The following is a 24,055-nucleotide window of genomic DNA, read 5'->3' as shown; positions in this document are numbered from 1 at the left end:
CAAATTCCTATTGCAGTGCTTAGTTTTATGAGCACAAGATTTTACCAAGATTAGTGCTCAGCAAATGTTAAAAAAAGAGAAGTTTGCTTTTTAAAGAAAGGAATTGCTTAATAAAATTGTGATTCTATTAAAGTCTCTGCAATCAGACTAGCAAAACAAAAGGTCCAGAGGCATAATGGGAAAGGGGGTTCCAAAAATAGAAAAGTTTTTTAGTATCATTCAGACATTTATTCTGCGATGTTAAGATCACTTATCAAAAACATGCTTCAGTTTTGTGTGAAATAAAAAATACAGAAAATACAGAAGGGTCCAGACTCAAAGTTTTAATCTAAAATGTTTTTATATAGTGAGGAAATAAGAATTTGTCCCATGGGTGCACACAGGGGTTGATTGGCTGATATCTCCATGGAAGAGTAAAGCCTGACTGTCTTATCAGCAGCCCATGGTCTTCTCCATAACAGTATTTGTCCTGAGTGAATGTGGCTGGAAAAACCTGGTGGGAATATGGCAACTTTCACTCAAGCAGGGAATGAAATTCAAAATTTGAAGGCCAAATATCTTATCCTTAAATTTAGCAAAGAGGACTAATGCAGTCAGTAGTAAACAAATACAGCATGGTTTGGAATTGGTCTCTCATCTTCAGAAAATTACTGAGAATATTAGGGTTTTGAGTAAACAAATTTCATCACAAAGAAATAGGTGGCCACCATGGAAAATGTTCATGCCATTGGACAAGCAACAAAAGCACATTTTGACCATAAATATCTTCTATTTTGAAATATCATTACAATGTTCCATTAGTTGTTGCAGGAGCTGAAATTCAGCTGGTTTCCATCCAAGCTCCTCTGTGGTCTGGACTTCATCACAGAACATCACATTAAATGCACTGTGGAGCTCAGTAAGGGTAGAGGTACCACATCATGCAATATGGGATGTGGTGAGAGACTCTGCCCAGAGGAATGGGATACGGATGCAAGGATCCTGCTCTGCCACTGGGCTTTAAGTAGAGTTAATTAGAAATTTATGATCTGGCTGAAGAGATTATGATTGACTAGTTAAGTTTTTGATACACCCCCAAGATCTTCTCTTTAACAGAGTTGGCAGATACAGCCTCAAAACAAAAGAGTGTTGCTGTCCTAGGAGGGGGTGGAGACCACACATCCTTTGGGACTTTGGGGCAGGATAGGGCAGTGCATCTGGAAAAGCACCTCTAACCATGAGATCACCTTCTTTATGATCTGTGTCTTGAAACAGAGCCGAGAGTGAGGTCCAGCAGACAGGAAAGCTGCGACACCTGTGATATCAGGGCTCTGTGCTACTGCTCTCAACAGCGGTAACATGTACTGTAAGATGCTTTGAAAGGAAGCAAGGATCAGGCAAAAGTGCTATTTCCTTACATTGTTGGATTCTTACTTTGTATTTCAGTCAAAGCACAGATGGAGGCAGCTGGAATTAGGAGTGGCATTACAATATTTATTGTGTTTATGCTATGATTCAATTTTTCAACTATTTAACAAGAGGAATTATGCTTTAATCCTAAAAGCAAAGAATTAAAGTTTACTGTGAATGTTTTTATATTTTCACATACAGTAACAAACATTTTTTTTTTTAAATTTAGACATTAAACTGTGAGGAACGAAAGGCCTAAGCTTAGATCTAGATATAGCTAAGTATTGCATTATCTTTCTTTTCTTCACTTAGGCACTGTAATGCATTTCTTACCTACCTGGAACATAAACCCTACAAACTTAAAGCTATTCTGAAATAAACTCACTCCTCAGGATAATTTCATATATATTTCTTATATGTTATATATATATGTTGACTAGTTTTAATTATTACCCAGTGAAAAATTCACAGAAAGAGTGATTGGGCATTGGAATGAGCTGCCCAGGGAGATGGTAGTCACCATCCCTGGGGGTATTTAAGAAAAGACTGGATGTGGCCCTTAGTGCCATGGTCTGGTTGACCATGGTGGTGTTAGGTCATGGGTTGTACTTGATGATCTCAAAGACTTTTCCAACTTAGCTGATTCTATGATTCAGTGTGAAATAACATCTTTACCTTTAAAAAAACTGTACTCACTCTCCAGTAAAAAACTCAATGTACCTAACAGGGACATGGGACATACAATTTCACAAAGGCCACTGATGTTGCAGAGAAGCTTACTTGTTCCTGTTCTCTTTCTCTTCATCTTCTCATTACTAATTTTCTCCTATGTCAGATTTTGATCTTTATGCGGTGAAGGAGGTGTTCAAGGCCAGACTGGATGGAGCTCTGAGCAACCTGTTCAGGTGAAAGGTGTCCCTCCCCACAGGAGGGGGATTGAAATGAAATTATCTTTAAGGTCCTTTCCAATCCAAATCATTCTATGATTCTGTGAATTTTTATTTCAGTTCTTTGAGAGCAAATTTCTTCTTGTGCAGAGCCCATAATTACCCAAGATTTCTGCTCAGTCTCTGAAGATCAAAAGGCCATATAGGCTTTAGAAAGGCCATTTTGGACACAGTCTTTGGTTCAGTTTGATTCAGGAGCTGCAAGTTCACTACAAATTATTGCTCTTCCTAAAACTACTTTTTTTGGTTCCTTTGTTTGGGAAAATACTCACCAAATGTCCTACTTTATACTGACTGACTGTGTGTGTACAACGTGCTTACACCTTTCTTGTCCTGATTATGGAAATGTTCATGTTTATCACAACCAAACCAACTCTCTCACCTTCAAACAGAACTGAGAGGCAGAGAGAGGATTGTTTGCTGAAGGGACTGCTGGCTGTACTTTATACTTGGACAGAAAAAAAAATGAAAGGAGAAAGAGAGAGTGGAGCAGAAGCAGAATAAAGTGAAGGGAAATACAAGAGAAGGAAAAGATCCATCTCCAGTGCTGCAGCTCTATAACCTGGCCTAAGCATCAGCCTTTGTGTTAGAATTTGAGGATTATATAGTCCCTACTGAGAGCAGGGAGGATGATAAAACAATAGGAAAATAACAAGCAGACACCCACCACAGAAATGTTTTCCATTTGTAGCGAGGTTAGAAACAAATAATCAAAACAACATCCAGTGTAACTTTTGCTTTTTCTACTAAGTTTTCCCTGCCAAAAGATGTAATGTCACATGGATCTGGTAAATCTGCCAGCCTGGAGCCTCCAAGGCTGCTGTGGTGGCTCCCCCCGGAGACCTGTGTTGTGAGCACACAGGGGCTGCAGCATGATGCCCTTTCCTTGGCTTTCTGCTGCTCCTCACATCTGCTGAAAAGCCACTTTCCCTGTTTATTGTGAGACTATGCTGTCACCACCTGCCACTGCTGTCACTGTCCCCAGACCTTGAAGCTAGGCTGTGTTCTTTCATGCAGCGACCCATTGAGAGTCAGCCCACCCACAGCAATTCCCTAACACCTTCTCTAAGGAACTTTACAAACCCTTAAGCCAGCACAAGACAAGTACAAATCTAGAGCCTTCCTGGAGCACAGCAGATGCCAAATCTACCTGCCACAATCTCCATGTCCTCCTGAACAGACAAGGGCATACTCCCAACAGATAAGAGTTATCTCCAGAACTTTTGTGTAACCACCAGACTAAAGAACAAATATAAAAAGTAACCTTTAAAACCACAGTATTTATATTGTTAAATCACTTGTATATGTCACAAGACAAACATTTCAGAGCAAAGGCATGGTCCTGATTGCAAAGCAAAAACTAAACAGACCACAGCTCAGCTCTGGGCATCTTACAGGCTGCAGACTCCATTGTGCTTCCTTGCAGAGGCAGCAAAATTTTGCAGAAGGCATATTCTGTGACAGTCTGAATGTGTAGATGATTATATAGCACATCAGGGTATATAACTACAAGCAGGACACAGCTATGGCTTTGGCTGTGCAAGGCAACCACTCCACAACAGTGGTGCTTAGAGAGCACAGTATACTGAACCCTGAGCCTACAACGCAGAGTGTATCCTAAATTGTCAGTGCTAATCCAAGTTTTCCTGAGTTTTGGCTTTCCACAATTCAACTGCACTCTCAGAGATAAGGGGAGAGAGAGAGAGAGAGAGAGAAGCACAGGGTATAATTACAGAGTCTCTGTGAGAGACTGTAGACACCTTCATCAGAAACATGGTGACAAACCTAATTATAACAATAGATTGGTGTTTTTTTTATCAAGTGAGGTCTACATTAACACTTTCTGGGTATTTAGGTAAGCTCAGATGCTCAAAGCTATAATAAATGAAATTAAACTATTGCAAATGAGGTTAAGTCTTGTTTCAGATCAGATGAACATACTTGCAGTGTTTTCTTGTTCAATTACTATTATAGAAAGAAGCAGAGATAAGCCTTCAAGAAGCGTGTCTGTATAATGCATTTATCTTGATAAAGTTCCCCACATAACCTTTTGCAATATGAAATTATTATGAATAGTCTTCATACTGGCAGGTCTTTTAGCCTTATTATTTTTGCCTGTACTGAACAAAAATACAAACAACTAGTTTTGAGAAGACTTTCCCACCAGGGAATATGAAAAAAGTAGGTTGATTTGACTGATTTTCTTGTCATTGCTCTTAAACATGTGGAACTGAGCTTATATATCAAATTTGATACGCAGGATTTAACACAGAAAGTTTTTATCCTTCTTAACTGGTATGAACTCAGACAGGCAACAAAGATATTAATAAAAAATATGCAACATAATCCACACAACATTCTTTTTGGGGCTCCTGCAGGAGACCATGGTGTGTCTCCAGTCTAGGAGTTTCTGTAAATCAAAGGATCCTTGTGACTCTGAGCAATCCCCTTTTACCTAAATTTTTGTCAATGTGATCTGCAAGGTGTAGGACAGAAATCAGAAATGTAGCTGTGCTGTATTTGTATTGTTCTCCAAATTGAGAGAGAATGGAAAAATTAAGAGCAGACTGGAAAAATAAAATCTGTTTCTAAACAATAAGAGCTGTGAGATATCCACTGTTTTGGTTAATATTTTTTCCATGTTAAAAAAAAAAAAAGCCTCTTTGTTTTAAGGTGTATTTATAGAAGAAATTCTCCTATTTTGCATTTTACTATGCCTCTAAATTTAATAAATGCACTCCTGTGGCTGCAGGCAGGGAGAAGCAACAGTTCAGAGAAGAATTTGGGATGAAGGGGTTTGGGTAGGTGACCAGCCGACTTCCCACGCAGACCTCCAAGCCATGGCAAGGCTGGTGACAGACAGACTGCCTGGGTGTCTCCAGCTTCTCTGTTCCAACACCACAGACTACTTTTCTCCCAGAAATCTGTACATTAAAGGCTGAGCTTTCATTGAGCAGGAATAGATTGAGAGAGTCTCTTGGCTTTGTGAAATGCCACACATCCATTGCCTCAAAAATTTGCACCAACAGATGGAAAATGTGGGAAATCTTCCTAACCAAATGAAACTCATCTTACTTCTTGTCCAGGAAAACTGGCTATTTCCTTACAGGGAGGACTGAGAGTATAACACTCCAGTTATAAAAGACCATCTTTTTCCATCTTCAGAATTATTGAACTCCCCTGAGGCCTCAGGATGTTTTCATAATTATTTCAAGTTTCTAAAATTTGTTGTAAATACAACCTCCTCAGTCCCACCAATGTGAATAGACCAAACAGGGCTAGCACACCAACAGGACACTTCCAGGACACTGCCAGTACGCTGTGAAAGTGGAAGGAGTCAAATTCATCCTCTAGGAGAGTCTCAGGAGGGAGGAGAGACCTCCAGAACCACAAGCACACTGTATTTCACAAGGAACCAGTTCATCCAAAAGAGAGGTTAGGGGCAAACTGGTGCCATGTGGGCAGCCAGGAAGCAGAGAGAGAGATAAGAACTGCAGAACTGAGGTCTTTGAAGCTCTGAAGAAGTGTAGATGCCATCCGAAAGTGCAAAAGGCTATACTGCTGATATTAGGAATGTTATTTAATCCACCAAATAATATTCAATAAAAATGCCAAATTTATACTGAATAATTGAGCGCCTTCTATAAAGCTGCCTACTTACACAGCTTCTCACAACCTCTCTTCCACACCTTCATTTAAAGAGAAGAAAAGCTTCAATATCATTGTGTGGCAAGTGTGATAAAAATACGCATACAAAAAAAATGTCTTTAGATTGCACTATAAAAATTAGGAAAAATGATCCAGGGAGAGCTAGATTATATATAGAGGTTTCAAATAAAGGGGAAGCAATCTGAAAAACAAATAAACAAACAAAAAAAACTAGGAAAAACCTAGGAAGCTAAGGCAAATCCATTCTGCACAAAGCTGACCATCTGGAACGCGTTACTGAAGAAGAGATGTGGGATCACATAGATTGTTTCTGGAAAGGGAGGGGCTTGAGGGGCATGGAAAAAAACCCAACATGGTTGAATTAAGAGTCAGCCACAAACACTGAGCCAGATGGCTTTTTCCCTTCTTAAAATGATGTATGTTCCCATTATTCTATATCTCTGCTAATCGCTTTAACATAGGAGAACTACATGGAGCAAGATGTTAAGGAGGAAGCAGAGGCACCTGGGTAAGATGAAAAGAACTTTACTTCTCTTGTATGCCTCTTTGTCCTATAAACTGAAATTCAAAACAGGGAAGTCTCTCTTATGCAATAGTACATCTGTTGCTGTTCTAACCTCTTTGGGCACAGAAACTCCTTCCAGACAATGCAGAGCAATCATTTGGGTGTTTTGACAGATTTCCAGCTGTAAGCCATATATTTGTTTTATAGCAAATTTTAGGTTAGTTCCTAGAATTTAAAACATATTCAATCTGCTTTTGTTTTATAATCTGTAAACACTTTTAGAGCTCTATTCTTTATTTAATGATAGATAGGCACAACACAGCTGTTCTCCAGTGCCCTGTATTTTCAGCATAACCTTATTTTTTCCTACATCATTCAGAGTTTCAAATATATTAGAAGAATATGAGACAAAATATCAGGAGACCAAATGTGTCTGAAATAGACAAGATGAATGATTTTTCATTTATATCTGCAGAACTTTATTCTTTCTGTACTTTTATGTACTTTCACAGTACCCAGGGCCATAGAGGATAGCTTGGCTAAAGCTAATACATGCATTTGTTTCTATGGCTCAGCAGAAGACATGCAGTGTAGTGCAAGGGTGCAAACAAAACAAGGATGTCAGCACAGAGCATCTTGAACAACTGCATGTGGTTTCTCAGAAAGGTCATGTTGCATCAGCACGGTATAAATGCTCCTGGTAGACAAGGCAGCTCATTCAGGGCTGGTGCCTCAGCATGGCACTGCCTCACACCACATAATCCCACTGTGAGATGAGATGAGGGCAGCAGGAGCCCTGGTTGCACAGTGATTGCATGAAAAGGATTGGTGCAGTTGCCTAGCTGATGTGAAATGCTGCTGCCTGCACAGCCTTGCTGGAGGGCAGGACTGGTACCTCTGTTGAAGGATGCCCTCTGCTGTGCCCCAGCACTCTTTCAGCAGGGTAAGTTATGACCTTCCCAACAGCAATAAAAAAGCTGGGGTTTACTCTGACTTCAGTTTATACTTCAGATGCTGTGATAAAATGATCTCCCAGCAGCAAGGAATGCAATGTACCATTATAATGAACACAGCAGGCCCCCAGAACTGGGTTGGCACCCAAGCTACATTACAAATGCTTGCATATAATCTTCCTTTTAGAGAAACTGTCCTGACAAACTGTAACTCTCTGGATGTGCCCGGCTCACGTTCCCGTCTGTAAGCACTGCACATTCACAAATCAATCCCATGCTAAAGCAGGATAAGCAACAGCAATGAGACCAAATTGGATGGAAACACAGTGAATTCTTTCCTTTTTACCAACTGATAATTTGAGGAACAGAATTTGTCTCTAGAAAATCTTTCCCCCTCACTTACTAAGGTTTAAGATAGGAAATCCTGTCAGGAGGAGGCTTGACAAGCAATTTGTTTCCATATACTCCCATTAATAACTCAATCCTTCTCAGATACCACTCGTCTGTTGAAAACATTGCCCACATGCACAGGGAACCCTTAGCAGATTGTGGTTAGATAAGGGACAGGCGGCCGGAAGATCTCGGACTGTAACGGTGAGGAGGAGAGCAAGCCCCATCCCCCTCTCGAGATAAGATACCCCTGAAAGGAATGTAGACCCTCTACTAACATGTGCCAGTACTTTTCCACTCCAACTACTAACCCAGGAGGTGTGGCAATATCCTGTTTGACGTAGTAATAGATAAGAAGTATAAAACCTGAACTTTTTACTTAATAAACGTCTTTTGTAACCGTCTGCCATATTGGTACCATGCGTCTGTTACAAGACCCGACCCACTCATGAAAGCAAAGTGGAAGTCGTGCTGTAGGCCTAGATACCAGAGCCTCCACTGTGGCAAAAACAGCGAACTGCTACAAGTGGTGCCGTAAACCCGGGAACGATTACCTCGGAGGACGGGAGCTACGCTTTGGAAAGGCACAGCGGGTAGGAGTCGGCCGGTCCGAACTCCTGAGGAGGAGAAGAAAAAGGGGGACGCCCCAGGACCCCGCGGACAACATAAAGCCCGTGATGATGGTCGTAAGTTTAGAGGCGGTCCACTGGAAACAGCGAGACCAAAGGGATTTATTTCTTGCTATTGCAAGATTATCGGATTTTGGCGTTATAAAACGCCCAATATGTATATTAAATTCAGAGGGGTGGGAGAAATATACAGTTGCCCTGGCGGAAGATACAAAAGCCACCGGCAGCGGAAAAGTTTTAAAAGCATGGGGAAAAGTTGAAAAAGTGTTGCGAAAAGCAATGGAAGAACAGGAGGCTTGGAACGCTGCAAAAACGTGTTTATTCACGGCTAAGCAGCCGGGGAGAGGGGACCGAGGGGGCGCAGGACCCTCCGGAGAAGCCCCGGAAGAGAAGGGGGGGGGGCGCAGTGCAGCAGAGACCCCAGGGGAAAAGCGGGAGCCAGACGCGTCATCCCCCTCCACAAATACATGCATAAAAGCCGCGGAGCACGCGGAAAAACCCCGGGTCCCCCCGCGAGAGACCCCAGATCCGAACACCCCCGAAAAAACCGCGGCTTCCCCGAAAATCCCTCCTTGCCGCGACCAGGGTCCGAGCGGCGGCGCGGCGCTAGGACCGGCGGCGGCGCCGCCCGCGCGGAGCGGCGGCTCCCCGGCACGGTCCGAAACGGCAGCCTCTCCGGGCGCGGAGACGCAGCGCGGCCGCGCGGAGGAGAGTACGCGGTCTGTCTGGGAAGAACTAGCGCGGCAGGCAAGAGACGCCGAGAGATTGGCTATCGCCGCGGAGGGCATACACCCCCCGCCATATGGCCAAGATGGCGCCGACGGTCCGGCGCGGGGGCGGGGCGACCAATCGCCGCTACCCCCCCCGCCATGTGGCCAAGATGGCGCCGGCCACGTGGAGCGCGAGCGGGGAAGGGCGCCACGTGGCGATGCGAACCCGGAAGTGCAAAACCCCGCGACCGAGCATGCGTGGGGGGTCGGAGGAATTCCGGAGCCACCGACCTACATGGCGCATGCGCGGGAGAGCGGGGGGGGGCGAACACACGGACAAGGTCCCTTACCGGTGTCATCTACCAAGGGCAGGAGCGAGCAAAAAGGGGAAACGTGGGGTCACCCCCGCGCAAGGCGCCAGCGTCACCCCCGGTCGGAGGGGGGGGGCCGGGCGCGGGAGACGGAATGGAGTCAAAGCAGAGGGAACATCCGAGTCCACCCGCCGAAGGCGGAACGGGGGCGGAGTCCGGGGAAAAAGCATAGCAAACCGGAAGCTTACCACCAGTTCACTTCCGACACGGAAGGGAGCTACAGCTCCACGACGAGCTCTACAGAGGGCTCCGAGTCCGATTCGGAAACGGAGATAACAGATTTTATAAAGTTTCCAGCGAAACCGAGCAAAGCTTTTAACAATGTAAGGGAACAGATTCAGGGCAAATTAACCGATTGGGGGAAGATAAAATTAGCCTGTGCAGAGTGGGAACCTGCGGCTGCAATACACGCGTTCCCGGTACGGGTTTCTGGCAATCGGCAGAACCAGAGACGAACTTATACCCCACTCAGTACGAAAGAAGTGCAGATTGTGGTGAAAGCGGTGCAGGAAAAAGGAATTAATTCACCCCTGGTGTCCACACTGATCGATGGTCTTTTTAGCAATGATGATATGCTGCCCTTTGATATCTCACAAATAACCCGTATGTTTTTTGATGGGGCAGGGTTGATTGTATTTCAGCAGGAGTGGTCCAATTCATGCACAGCTGCCCTAGCTCAAGCCTCAGGGCAGGGACAGCCTCTCCATGGCTCTACTCTGTCCAGGCTGCTTGGCAAACATGACGATGTGGCCACGCCCCAAAACCAAGCTGCACACCTCACAGCAGAGGAGGTGAAAGCAACAACCAGGGCAGCTAGGGAGGCAATAAGGGCAGCTTCCCGGGTTGTGGACAAGTCCACGCCGTGGTCAACGATCAAACAGGGGGAAAGTGAGAGTTTTACACATTTTGTGGACCGATTACAGGCTGCAATTGATTCATCCACCCTGCCTGCAGCTGCAAGGGGACCGGTGGTGACAGACTGTTTAAAGCAACAGTGTAATACTGTAACCAAGGAAATTTTACGGTCTCTGCCTGCAGGAGCCAGCTTAGCTGACATGATCAAACATGTGGTAAAGGAAGAACACCTAATACCCATGCAGGCAGCGGTTCATACCCTAACAAATGCAATGGCTTGCCTGAAATGTGGCCAAACAGGTCATGTAGCAGCAAGCTGTCCCCAGCCAGCACAGCAGCCAGTGGCAGCACCCCCGACCCAGCAGCGCCAAAGACCCACCTGCTGGAATTGTGGCAAAAGGGGACACCTGGCCAAGGAGTGCAGATCCAGGCCCCAGGGAAACGGAAGGGGGAGGGGGCGTGTGGGCCATACTCAGCCTCCTCCCACTGCGAGATGGCCCAGCCTTCCCAATACCCAGTGGGGCAGGGGACCTTCATACCCCATATATATACAGGAACCAGTCACTGTCTCATCCCCACCAGCCATTCAGTGGCAGAACAATGCACCATCATCAGCAGCCAACATGCACCTCTCACCACCACAAACTGCTCCAGTGTCACAGGGTCAACAGGGGACAAACCAGAGCGGAACCCCTGGGTGGCCTTGGTCATGAAAGTGGGGAGGGAGCCCTTGAGGGTGTGGGGGACGTGTCAGCTCTATGGCAGCCAGGACCCTCACGTTTTAGGGCTTCAGTTTTTGGCAGACACTGGATCAGACTGCACCATTTTTCCTCAATCACACTGGCCCAGACATTGGCAAATTAAAGAAGTCCCTCCTGTGAACGGGGTGGGGGGACAATCCAGGGCATGGAAAAGCACCCAATTGGTGGCGATAACACTCCACACAAAAAAGGGGCCAGAACAAACAGTTGCCATTTACCCTTACATTTTACAGGATTCTCCACCCTTAATAGGAAGGGACGTCCTGGCTATGCTCGGAGTCAGGATTACAAATTTATAATGAGGGCCACTGCCTTACACCCTTTGCTGCCGATCAAATTGACCTGGAAATCATCAGACCCTGTATGGGTTGAGCAGTGGCCCCTATGTGAGCCTCGCTTGGCAGCTTTAATAGAACTGGTTGAGAGGGAACTGCAAAAGGATCATATAGAAACCACTGTGAGTCCTTGGAACACGCCCGTTTTTCCTGTTCCCAAAAGGTCAGGAGAAGGCTATCGCTTAGTCCATGACCTGAGAGAAGTGAATAAAACAATCCGACCCATAGGCCCAGTTCAGACACTGTTGCCCATGAACTCAGCTGTTCCTGAAGGACAGCCATGTGCAGTATTGGACATTAAAGACTGTTTCTTTTCAATACCTTTGCATCCTGAGGACAGGGAACGATTTGCCTTCTCTGTGGTTTTCCCGAATGGCAATCGGCCCAGCCTGCGTTTCCAGTGGAAAGTGCTACCTCAAGGTATGGTCGACAGCCCGACCATCTGCCAGATCACCGTGGACAAAGCACTGATGCCAGTCCGACACTCCTATCCTGCTGCCACCATCATCCAGTACATGGACGACATTCTGGTCTCAGCACCATCAGCGAGCCAAGTGGATCATCTGGTATCCAGGATCACAGAGACCCTCCAGGCCAACGGCTTCGAGATTGCGAGCGCGAAGATCAAGAAAGGACCCTGTGTCACCTTCCTAGGAGTGGGAATCACAAGCTCCTACGTGACACCTCCTAAGGTGAAAGTCCACCGAGATGTTAAGACGCTCCACGACGTGCAACGCCTGGTAGGATCACTGCAGTGGCTTCGCAACATCGTCCTGGTTCCTCCTGAGATCATGGACCCTCTGTACGACCTCCTGAAAGGAAAGCACCCCTGGGAAACCAAGGAGCTGACACCACAAGCGGCGAGCTCCCTCGACTTCATCGAACAGCAGATGTCCACTGGCACACTTGCCAGATGGAACCCAGCGATGCCCCTGGACTTATATGTGCATTTTACACAAAAGGGGGGAGTGGGAGCACTGGCCCAAGGACCTTCTGAAAAGGCCCGACCGATTCAATGGGTGGTCCTTGGAAGGCCTGCTCGTGCATTTTCCCCAGCAGTAGAATGCATCGCTAACCTCATCATGAAAGGCAGGAAACTCGCCGTGAAACACCTAGGGACTGAGCCAGCGAGAATCCACCTTCCTTTTCGCAAGCAACCGACCATAGACGGCGACAGCAGTGTGGCAGGTAGGAGAGCAGTGGCATTGCATCAAAGCATGTGACCCCACACTGTCAGTGCAGCAGCTGGAAGCTACAGCAGTAACCCTGGCCTGTGGACTTTTCCAAGAGGAACACCTTAACATTGTAACAGACTCTATATTCGTGGCAAGGCTCTGCCTAGCCATGGCAGGACCAGGTGTGTCAACATCAGCAGCTGCCCTAATGCTAGAAGAGGCACTCTCTTCACGAAAGGGCACTGTATCAATCATTCACGTCAATAGCCACAACCCAATCAAAGGGTACTTTCAGATTGGCAACGACAAAGCAGATGCTGCAGCGAAAGGAGTCTGGACACTGCAGGAAGCCCGTCAACTGCACGAATCCCTCCACATTGGACCCAAAGCACTAGCGAAGAGATGTGGAATCACAACCGCGGATGCCAAACATGTAGTGGCTACCTGCCCTCACTGCCAGAAATCACCCCTGTGGACTAGTGGGGTCAACCCAAGAGGTCTTAAGCCCTCAGAAATCTGGCAGTCGGACTTCACCTTGTGTCAGCTGCTGAAGCCTCGAGCATGGCTTGCAGTAACAGTGGACACGTTCAGTGGAACGATTGTAGCCACCCAGCATCCCAAGACTAACTCCAAAGCCACAATCCAGCACTGGCTGACAGCTATGGCATGGCTTGGTATCCCCAAGCAGATTAAAACAGATAATGGTTCCAATTTTATTTCTAAACCAGTGCAGGAATTCGCCTCCAAATGGAGGATCACATTAGTGCAAGGTATCCCATATAACAGTACTGGTCAGGCTATAGTCGAGCGGGCAAATCAAACCCTGAAAACTAAGATAGAGGTGTTGGCAAAAGCAGAAGGCTTTAACAATTCCATTCCCTCAGGAGAACAGGCACGCATACTGGCAACCGCACTGATAGCATTAAATCAATTCCCCAGAGGAAGTGAAGCAAATAATCCCATTCAAAAACACTGGGCCTCCAGAGCACTAGAGGAGGGCCCGCAGGTTGTAATTAAAAATGAGCTGGGTGAATGGGAACGGGGCTGGAGATTAATGCTTACAGGGCGAGGGTATGCAGCTGTCAAAAGGGATGGGAAAATCAGGTGGTGTCCTATTAAATCAATTAAACCTGATCTCCACAGTGAGCAGGATGAGACTAATGAAAACTGTGAGTTTCTGTTTACAGGACATGCTGGTGGGGCGACCACGTAACGCGTACACGCCTCTCCCAGAGGAACGAGACGCACCACCAAGCCGTCAGAAAGCACCAGAGAAACCCACGCGGGCGAGATCCAAGCACCAACGATATGCCTGTGTGATTTTGTTGCTGGGGTTTGTCGCCAGAGGACAAGCCAGCTCAGATTTCTACCCACACCAGCCATTCAGGTGGGTCATGAGACATCTTACCAGTGGTAAGGTGCTCAGAGACATCACCACACCAAACAGTCCATCCTTCGTGCTTCGTATTATCGATTTGTTTCCAGGACAACCAAAGGTAGACCCTCATTCTCCATTCTCATCACACACATACCTATCCTATTGGTGCCCAGCTTCAAACGCAGGAAAAAGCTATTGTAATAACCCCGGCTGGGGATATTGCGGACATTGGGGATGTGAGACCATTGTAACAGACGCCAGGCCGTCAGGGCCTGGGTGGGACCCACAAAAACCTGACAAATTCCTGCAATTCACCTGGGCACCCGCAGGTTGTAAAACACCTCTCTCTGTACACGGGAATTCCTATCGATATAGTTACAAGATCCCAAAAATCCGAAAATGCATATACTATAACATGACAGTTTTGCAACCCACTCATCCTAGCTGGACGGTGGGCAAGACCTGGACAGTAGTCCTTCAAGAGTCAAAAAAGTAGGTGAACGTGCAAATTACCAAGTCTCAACCCTCAGAACCCAGAGCTGTGGAGCCCAACAAGATAATTAAAAGCACACAGACAAAGAAAAATATGACCTACCCTAGGGCTGCACCTACGAGTGTCAGCAGAACCCCAACTAGTGATGCAGAAGCCTTTCAGATGGATAAATTAGCTAGGTCAGATCCCGATCCAATCTTTCGTATGTTAGAAGCTACCTTTCTATCCCTGAATGAATCTAACCCTAACCTAACCAATTCCTGTTGGCTTTGTTATGATGTCCAACCACCTTTTTATGAAGGAGTTGCTTTAAACACCCCATTCAGTTACTCAGCCGCTGATGCACCCCAGCAGTGCCGATGGGACACACCTCGCAGAGGGATCACCCTAAGCCAGGTCTCAGGCCGAGGCAAATGCTTTGGTAATGCAACCCTGGCTGAGCGAAAAGGGAATGTCTGTACCAGAGTTGTAAAGCCTAACAGAAAGAATAACAAGTGGGTAATACCTGCTACATCGGCAATGTGGGTTTGTCAGAGGTCTGGAGTAAGTCCGTGTGTATCTCTTCCCAAGTTTGATGATTCTAACGATTTCTGTGTCCAAGTTCTGATTGTTCCTAGAGTCCTGTACCACTCAGAGGAAGAAATGTACAGCCTTCTCGAAGAATCCAACAGGCTCCACAAAAGAGAGATATTGACAGGTGTTACCATCGCAATGCTACTCGCCTTAGGAGCAGCCGGCACAGCGACAGGTGTCTCAGCCCTGGCAACACAACACCAGGGTCTGTCTCAACTGCTGAACAAGATAGTTTCATTTGTCAAAGCTCGCCTAGATCAGACTAACATTCTGTTCATAGGCCAACATGAGATGCTGTGAATTTAAAATTGCCAGTCACAAGATTTCCAAACTTGCCTGGCAAAAATTTACTCAAGTTTCTAAACTCCTTTTTCCCTTATTAAGTCCTAACCTTCTACCTCATTTAGTGCCTATATCTATATATATATATATATGTGTATAACTACCTCGTTCTTTTGTGAGAGAGGGGGGGGAGATGTGGTTAGATAAGGGACAGGCGGCCGGAAGATCTCGGACTGTAACGGTGAGGAGGAGAGCAAGCCCCATCCCCCTCTCGAGATAAGATACCCCTGAAAGGAATGTAGACCCTCTACTAACATGTGCCAGTACTTTTCCACTCCAACTACTAACCCAGGAGGTGTGGCAATATCCTGTTTGACGTAGTAATAGATAAGAAGTATAAAACCTGAACTTTTTACTTAATAAACGTCTTTTGTAACCGTCTGCCATATTGGTACCATGCGTCTGTTACAAGACCCGACCCACTCATGAAAGCAAAGTGGAAGTCGTGCTGTAGGCCTAGATACCAGAGCCTCCACTGTGGCAAAAACAGCGAACTGCTACAGCAGATGATGGTGGTAGCCTTTTCCTCTGGCCTCTTGGGAATCCTGAATTTTTGTCCCCAGACCTAAATCAGGTGAGTCAGCCTCTTGTGAGTTTCAGTTGGGAAAAAAAGTGGCCAGATATACTATTTTAAGTCATTCCCTTTCTGTTGTCCACTTTTCTTATACCCTCAGCATCTTTCAGTTAACTACTCCTTTGGGATATATGGGGCTGGAAACAGCCATCCTACAAGCTCTTTTGCACCCACCTTAGGCAGGGTTACCAGGGCAGTACTGGGTAGAGAGAGTGCTGGGCAGAGTAACAAGAAAATGAGAACACCATGTTTTCATTTTTATTATTGTTGTTAGTATCCTCAAGGTGGACCAAGAGACCAATGATGTATAAACATAGAACAAAAAATGGTTACTAGCCCCAGAAGCTTGCACTGTAAATATAAATGTTAAAAATATAAGATGTATAAAAATATAAATATTCAGCATAAATGGGGTTAAAAAGGGGTAAGTAGGGAAACAGTCTCATCAGAGAAACCATGAGTGAGGATCTAATTTATAATGGGAAAAAAAAGCAAGCAGACTGTACAAGAGAGTGCTGCATGGTCATACAATAACTGCATTGTGGACAGGCATGAGAGCGCACTGTTGAAAGACGGAGAGATGATTTTGCAAGGTTTCAGTGTTAGAAGCAAGAGAGTTATAACCTTTGTGATTCCAGCTGTGCTCTGGAGAAAAAAAAAGAGCTATTTACATTCTTCACAAATAAACAGGACTGCATCAAAGAAAATACTAGCCCTACCACCACTTTTTTCTCCTCACCTCTAAGACCCCAGATTTTAGCTCAACAAGATGACTTAATTACTCCAAGCAATCCTAGAAGAAATGAGGTAAAGAATGGCTTTTTATCAAAATATGTCCTAGTAAATTATAAGAATGAACATTACAAGCTGGGATTTATAAAATAGCTTCCCACAGGCACTGATCCAAGGCCTTTTAGAGTTAACAGGCACTCCTCCTCTGACTTCAGTGGGATTAAGATGAGGACTCCAACCCATCCCACTAAGGCTCTTACATAACTGACAACAAGTTTAAAGAATCCACCCTGCACAGATGGTCAACTTGCACCACAGAGTAGGTGCACTCATCACAAGCTCCCTTCAAAGGCCCAGAGATAAGGGCTGATGTACTGGATATGTGGCACACATGTATGTAACACAGGGGGTCACCTATTGAAACATAAAGCTTCAGAAGAGAAAGGTTTTAGTGCATCTAATAGAATATTTCTAGCACTTCAAGAGTTAAGTGTTTCTATACATTTGCATGAAACTCACTTTGACTCCTTGAGAAAGGGCTCATCCTTACAGAAAATCTGGGAATTATAGAAGCTGCCACTTAGTGCATTTTTTTTCTGTATCTTGCGCTCAGGACATTCACACTAATGAAAAGTGACTTCTCTCACGTCTCCTCCTCCTTCCTGCAGATATGCCTCAGCCACATGGAAATTTTTGCAGACTTTGGCACTGTCTGCACTCTAGCAAGACATGCTGGGGGAAAAAAAACAACAAAAAAAACAACAAAAAAAAACAACAAAACAAAACCAAAAAAACCAACAAAACCCCAAACAAACCAACAAAACCAAAACAAAAACAACAAACCAAAACAAATCCCAGGCTGAATTAATGACAGGAGTTAGTTTGCAAAACAGTACAGAGTCTCAACAGCAACAAAGGAAGGGGAGCCACCCAGATAGTCCTGCAAGCAAGATTAATTGAGAGAAATAAAACTGATGTGCTGGTGAAGCAGTTTACAATGAAGAGTTTCACTTTTACCATGGTAATAGTTCAATTTTTAAATGAACTGGAAAAAGACACAATAATCATGGTAGCAAGGAGTTATTCTTGACATTCTTGCACTGATCAATAAAGATCAAGAGCTCAAGGTAGGACACAGGACTGTGTTTTCTTCGGAACATCTTATGGTACATGCTTAGGAAAAAGTGTAAACTCTCTTAAAGATCAAGAAAAGCCATAGGATTTTTATTTAACAAGAATGCCTTAGGCTGGCTATAAAACATTCACATGAGGATGGAAGCAAAAGATGATCTGGCACCTCATTCCACTGCACAGATCAACAACCATACCAGAAAACATGGTGAAGGCAGTCTATCCCCTCTAAACAGTTTCAACTCACACTGACAGAGATGCTTTGTTTTGTCTGCACAGCATCACCATGTATTATGTGTATGACCATTTCAGGAAGTGGCTGGGCAATGACTGATAATATTTCCCTGGGCAGACAGGCATGGGGCAGCAATGGAGCAATGGAGATACCCCCAGAGCTAATTTGGGCTCATTACTTCCATTTTAGCAACTGCAGGTGGGAAGTGCCAGTCTCCTAGCAGGCACTTTCACAGCAGAGGAAGAGTCCTCCATGTCTTTTTTTGTCTAAACCCCCATGTCACATCTGAGTAAGAACTTGTAAAGACAGAGGTATCAATCATTTCACTTCAGTTGCTCACTTACCTATTAGCTGGAAAATTGTCATGCCTGAATAACAGTCATGCAGTTGTTTGAATAAGAAGTAAATTGCATATTGCAATAAGAAGTAAATTGCAAATTTGTTTGTTTGAATAAGAAGTAAATACAAGTTTTATTTCCGAGGAGTATTTTTTGTATATTGTTAATTATCTTTTCTGTGAACGTGCCAGCTAAAGTTTGTATGAAGAAAACAGATGAGAAGATGTCATGAAAATGGGTCCCAAGAACCTTTCAAATGATTCACAGTGGTCTTGTCCTAATTAAAATTGAATGTGAAAGCAAACATGCTTGCAGTTTTCTAGGATGATTCTGTTTTTATGAATTTTGTCAGTCTGGCCCATATGTGAAAAAATGAAGCACATGCAGTTGGAAGTTTAAGATCCTAATCATGAAGAGTAAGCTATTTGAATCTAATTAACTTTGTAGAGAATGATACAAGTACTTAATCTCACAAATCCTTACAGCACTTTTAAGTACTGTAGCTTGTTAACTCCTTGTAAAAAAAAAACAATTTGAGTTTCAACATGCATCCATTACTGGAATAGGAAAGCATCTACTGTACAAAAACCTGCAGCCCTGAGTAAGTCATAACAATACTTAGGGCCCCACTCCACCTGCTCTCAGTGCTAGCATGTGTATTTCCAAATGCAAGGAAATGGACAGAAAGAGATATTTCTTTTTACTGCAATGCATTTTTCTGTCTATTTGAATGCAAGGATGGACTAACTGGAGCACACTATAAAGCTTGACGTAGGTCTTGGGCTATCAGGTTGGCTAGAGAAAGTGAGTCATTGCCTTCCTGGTACAAACCCTTGGCTTCACTTGGCTAACACCGTGAGATGTTTAGAACAGCTGTAGACTTGATCTAAAACCAACAAACAGCTTTAAATAGACAACCTCTGGAAAAAAAATTAAACACGAACACCCATACCCCTGGGAAACCACTAAGGCTTTAAGGCAACACCAAACGTGTTAAATAGAGCACAGAATTCCCTGTTACAGAATGGATGGACATCTGTACATCCCATGGGATGGGGCCAGGCATCTCTGTGTGAGGGTTTTTGACTATTTCTTTCAACATATATGACCCCATTCCATGAAGTGTATGGACATCTAACTTTTCTTTAAATACAAAACAAGGTGGAAGAAGGAAGCTGAAGTTCTGAGGATCTGAGGGGATTAAGTCAGGATTTGCACTCCTACGGGAACCAAAGCCAGGAATCCTTCAGACAAAAGGTACCTGCCTCACTTCGTTCAAGGAATGGAGCAAGATTCACTGTTTTCTTTTAAAATGGCACCCACCTTTTGTCTCTTTGACTAGTGATGAGTACTCCTTAGGAAAGCAAGAGACCAGAGCTCAAAATACCTACAATAACTGTTAAAGCAGGCGAGGGAAGAAGAGACAGGAACACAAGACCTTCTGTAAAAACCGCATGCCATTTCAGGGTCTTATGGGAGAGATGTGGGACTGCAGAGAGAAAGGGACTGAGAAGATGTAGAGAAAGTGAACTGGTTTTGTGTAAGCACGTTTGATGAAGATGAGGGAACATTGTGGCTCCCTCTTGTGAGATTATGACTGTAATTTATATTAAGAAGTCACAGGTATGAGGCAGAAAGAGTTCTGCAGCAGTGAGAAGAAGGTGATAGTTGTAACAGCACCTTTTGCTGTCATCTACTTTGCCAAAAAGATGTATCTTCTGTGTCTTCTCAGGGAACTCTGCATCACTCTAGCTAATTCTCCTAATCTGACCTGACTGTGAGGGAAGCCCTGTACCTGCTGACCTGGACTGAGAATATCTCAGCAGGCAGCATAAGAGCTCAAGGGAAATATCCAGGAAAAGTAAAATTATTTCTGGACTAGAAACATCCAGTCTATCTGAATTAATTTCTGAATATAGCCCTCAAGGACAAATCTTGTTCCAATTCTAAGGAATGATAAAGCTCCCCTGCACTCCAGTGGGCTGTGGGAGGGATGGTATCTGTTGTCCACAATGGGTGAGGAACCAGCTGGGCAGTATACTGCATTATGAATCTCAGTGTGCTAATGCAGGGAGGAGGACTAGTGGGCACAAGGCCATCATGTTAAAAACTGCCAGGGGGCACCAGCATTGTCTTGCTGTAAGCCCATCCACACCAGCCTAGCAGCCCATCCTGGCCTCCTGGGAATCCCCCATATCTCCTTCTGAAAGTGTCTGTGGTGCAACCCAGAACCACACCACACAAAAAACGAGACTGCACCCCTATTCATTTTGGCACAGTGCAGATCATTCTGCAGGAGGCAACTGCTTTAAGGCTGCAGGCAGCAATCTGCCAAGTTTCTTGATGTCTGGCAGTTAGACAACAAAGGTGCATCCAAAGCCCCATGGGTTGGTGAGGGTTGGTGGAGAACTCACCTGGATGGGTTCAAGGTTGAGTCTCCAGTGCTTGGAGGTGCTATGGTCCCACTGCCAGTAAGATGCATGTATCTGCATTTTTGCAAAGCCTGCATTTATTTCACCCTGGTAAAAAGGTTGCAGAACACATATCCAGAGCCTGTAACTCTCCAATAAAGACAGCTGGGGCTTTAGAACTGAACCTGCCCAGTGATAGAGAGTGCTATCTGGTGAATAGAGGCAAACAAAGCCTGACATTCTCAAGGTCCAAACATCTCACAAACATTTCACTGCTCACGGTTTTCATAGGAATAAGATCAAAGAAAGAACGAACTACATATGACAGGCATTAATTGGTTTGCACGCGTTTAACTCCACAAATGTTCCTAGGACTGGTGATACTGACTGTTATGTGCTCATTTTTACATTCTCATAGTCTAAAAAGGAGTTGTTCCCTTTTGTATTGTATCCTTTATAGGAGACTCAGGAACTGATTCTATTAATTTTACAATTCATATCCTGATCTGTGGCTTTCAGTGTTAGCTGTGGAAGAAAATAACTACAGAGGTGTTCTGCAATTCAAATTGTCACCACGGTGTGCAGATTTTTGTGTCTCTACAAAAATAAACTTATCACCAAGAAAAAAAGGGCCTATAATATAACATAATAAGTAGTAACTCTTGGATTAGCAGTGAAGTGGACCAGTTGTCACTTTTTGATCTGCTTCAGCTGAAGTCAGCGCTCCAGATAAAACAGGATACTACAGAAGTCCTCAGTCAGATGTCCCGTTTACTGTCCCCACCACTTTTCTTAGCACCCAGTTCTCTAGCCACGAATGCTACACTAGTGATGTGGCAGTAGGTTTCCTGCCGCAGAACACTTTGATGTCTGTATAAATAACTTCACCAGCGAGGCTGCCGCTACTTTGATCCGCCGCTATCGCAGAATCCGCAGCAACACATCAAAGAGTCTCAAAACTTTTTTCCCTGTCCTGGCCAAACTTCCCGAGCGGCCGCAGGCGCTGCGACCACAGCGAGCCTGGAGCGGGAGGAGAGGGCCCCTGGGTGATCAGATGCTGCCCCCTGCCTGGCTTCTCGCTTGCCGGCCCCGTCTGAGCTCTCCTCCAGGCAAAGGCTCCCAGCTTTTGCCTCTCCTGGCATGGAATCATTGAACCATAGGAGCACTAAGCTTAGAAAAGACCTGTAAGATCATCAAGGCCAACCGTGAACTGCCACTACATCCACTACTACATCATTTCTCTAAGCATCATGTCTACATATGTTTTCGAATACTTGCAGGGCTGGTGATTCCATCACTTCCCCAAGCAGCCTGTTCCAATGCCTAACTACCCTTTCAGTGAATAATTTTTTCCTCATATCTAGTCTAAACCTCCCCAGGTACAACTTGAGGCTGTTTTCCACTTGTTACCTGGAAGAAGAGACCAACCTCACCTTTTTACAACCCCCCGTCAGGTTTTTCCAGACTAAACAATCCCAGTTCCCTTGGACACTCCATGATCACAGTTCCTCTCCAAACTGGCAGGTATGCCACAGGAGGAACTCAACAATAAGATATTGGTGAAAGACAGGAAAAAATAAAGTTATTTCCCTGGGAAAATAATTTTTGTAGGCACTAGAAAGACACTTGACTGAACAGTTGCTCAAATTGCTGAGCACCATTTAAAAGGGAGAGCCTAAGTCCCAAGTGATAAGACAGTGGTAATTATCTCAGATCTTTTTGGGCTGCACTATAGTGACTTTATGATACTTCATTAGTTTTTGGTTTTTTCGCACTTCCTGTTTTGAATGACAACCAAGTCTGTAGGATCCTGCTATAACTGGAGTCTGCAGCTTGTTGGGGAAATTGTACCTAAGTAGATAAGCTGCAATTAAGTTCCTTCACTGTTTTTCTCCTTCCAGCTGTAAAAATCAACACTGCAAATCTCACTGGTTTCCTTCCAGGGTCTGCTTCCAGGTTCTGCTAAATTTCCAGAAGGAATGCAGCCTCTTTTTCCAAAAAATCCAGTCAAAGTCAACCTTAAATGCTGTAGACAGACCCTGGACAGTGCAGCAGCACATTCTCCCACCCCTTTCTGCACCCATGCTTAAGCCATAACCACCAGTGGGAGTTGTGATGACTGTATCCAGCTTATTCTGGACTTGGGGGGACAGATGCCAACGTGGGAGCCAAGGGCTGTCTAGAAGGGTGACCTAGAAGCCTTGCTGCTATGCAAATCTAAGTGAATCATCGTACTTTGTAAATAGTGGGCAGCCCTCTAATCATGTGTGACACTCCTGTGGATCTGCTCCAACACATCCACATCTTCCTTGTCCTGGGCCCCCAGAGCTGGATGCAGCACTCCAGGTGGGACCTCACCAGCACAGAGTAGAGGGGCAGAATTCCCTCCCTCGCTCTGCTGCAGGCACCTCTTGGCAGCCCCGGACACATCTGGCTTTCTGAGCTGCAAGTGCACATTGCCAGGGCATGTCCAGTTTTTCATTCACCAGCAACCTCAAGTCCTTCTTGGCAGGGCTGCTTGCAATCTCTTCCTCTCCAGACTCTTGATACTGAGAGTTGCTCCAACTCAGGTGCAGTACCTTGCACTTGGGCTTGTTGACCATTATGAGATTCTCATGGCCCCACTTCTTGCGTTTCTCCAGATCCCTCTGGATGGTATCCCATCCTTCATGTGTCAGTGGCAAACTTGCTGAGGGTGCACTGATCCCACTGTCTATATCACTGATGAAGACATTAAATATACTGTTCTCAACATGGACTCTTGAGGGACACCACTTGTCACTGACCTCTATTGGAACACTGAGCCATTGATCTGGATGTGACGTTTCTCCAGATCCCTCTGGATGGTATCCCATCCTTCATGTGTCAGTGGCAAACTTGCTGAGGGTGCACTGATCCCACTGTCTATATCACTGATGAAGACATTAAATATACTGTTCTCAACATGGACTCTTGAGGGACACCACTTGTCACTGACCTCTATTGGAACACTGAGCCATTGATCTGGATGTGACCATACATAAATCCCTCATCCACCTAACAGTCCACCTACAGAATCCATCTTTCTCCAATTTAGAGAGAAGGACATTGTGGGGGATCATGTCAAAGATCTTACACAAATCCAGACAGATGACATCCATACCCGTTCCCTCATCCACT

The 24,055-nt window shown here is 45.0% G+C and overlaps 1 long non-coding RNA gene across 1 annotated transcript; it reads left to right on the top strand.

Moving 5' to 3' along the window:
* The first annotated feature begins 15,990 nt into the window (after positions 1-15,990).
* On the top strand, positions 15,991-23,109 carry LOC136371749 (uncharacterized). The gene is made up of 3 exons (XR_010745401.1): positions 15,991-16,049; positions 22,276-22,420; positions 22,840-23,109. It is a non-coding gene; the product is annotated as an uncharacterized lncRNA (long non-coding RNA).
* The last annotated feature ends 946 nt before the right edge of the window (positions 23,110-24,055 follow it).

The sequence above is a fragment of the Sylvia atricapilla genome, chromosome 1 (assembly GCF_009819655.1).
Source record: "Sylvia atricapilla isolate bSylAtr1 chromosome 1, bSylAtr1.pri, whole genome shotgun sequence".
In the NCBI taxonomy this organism is placed as follows: Eukaryota; Metazoa; Chordata; class Aves; order Passeriformes; family Sylviidae; genus Sylvia; species Sylvia atricapilla.
This window is presented reverse-complemented; position numbering and strand designations above follow the sequence as displayed.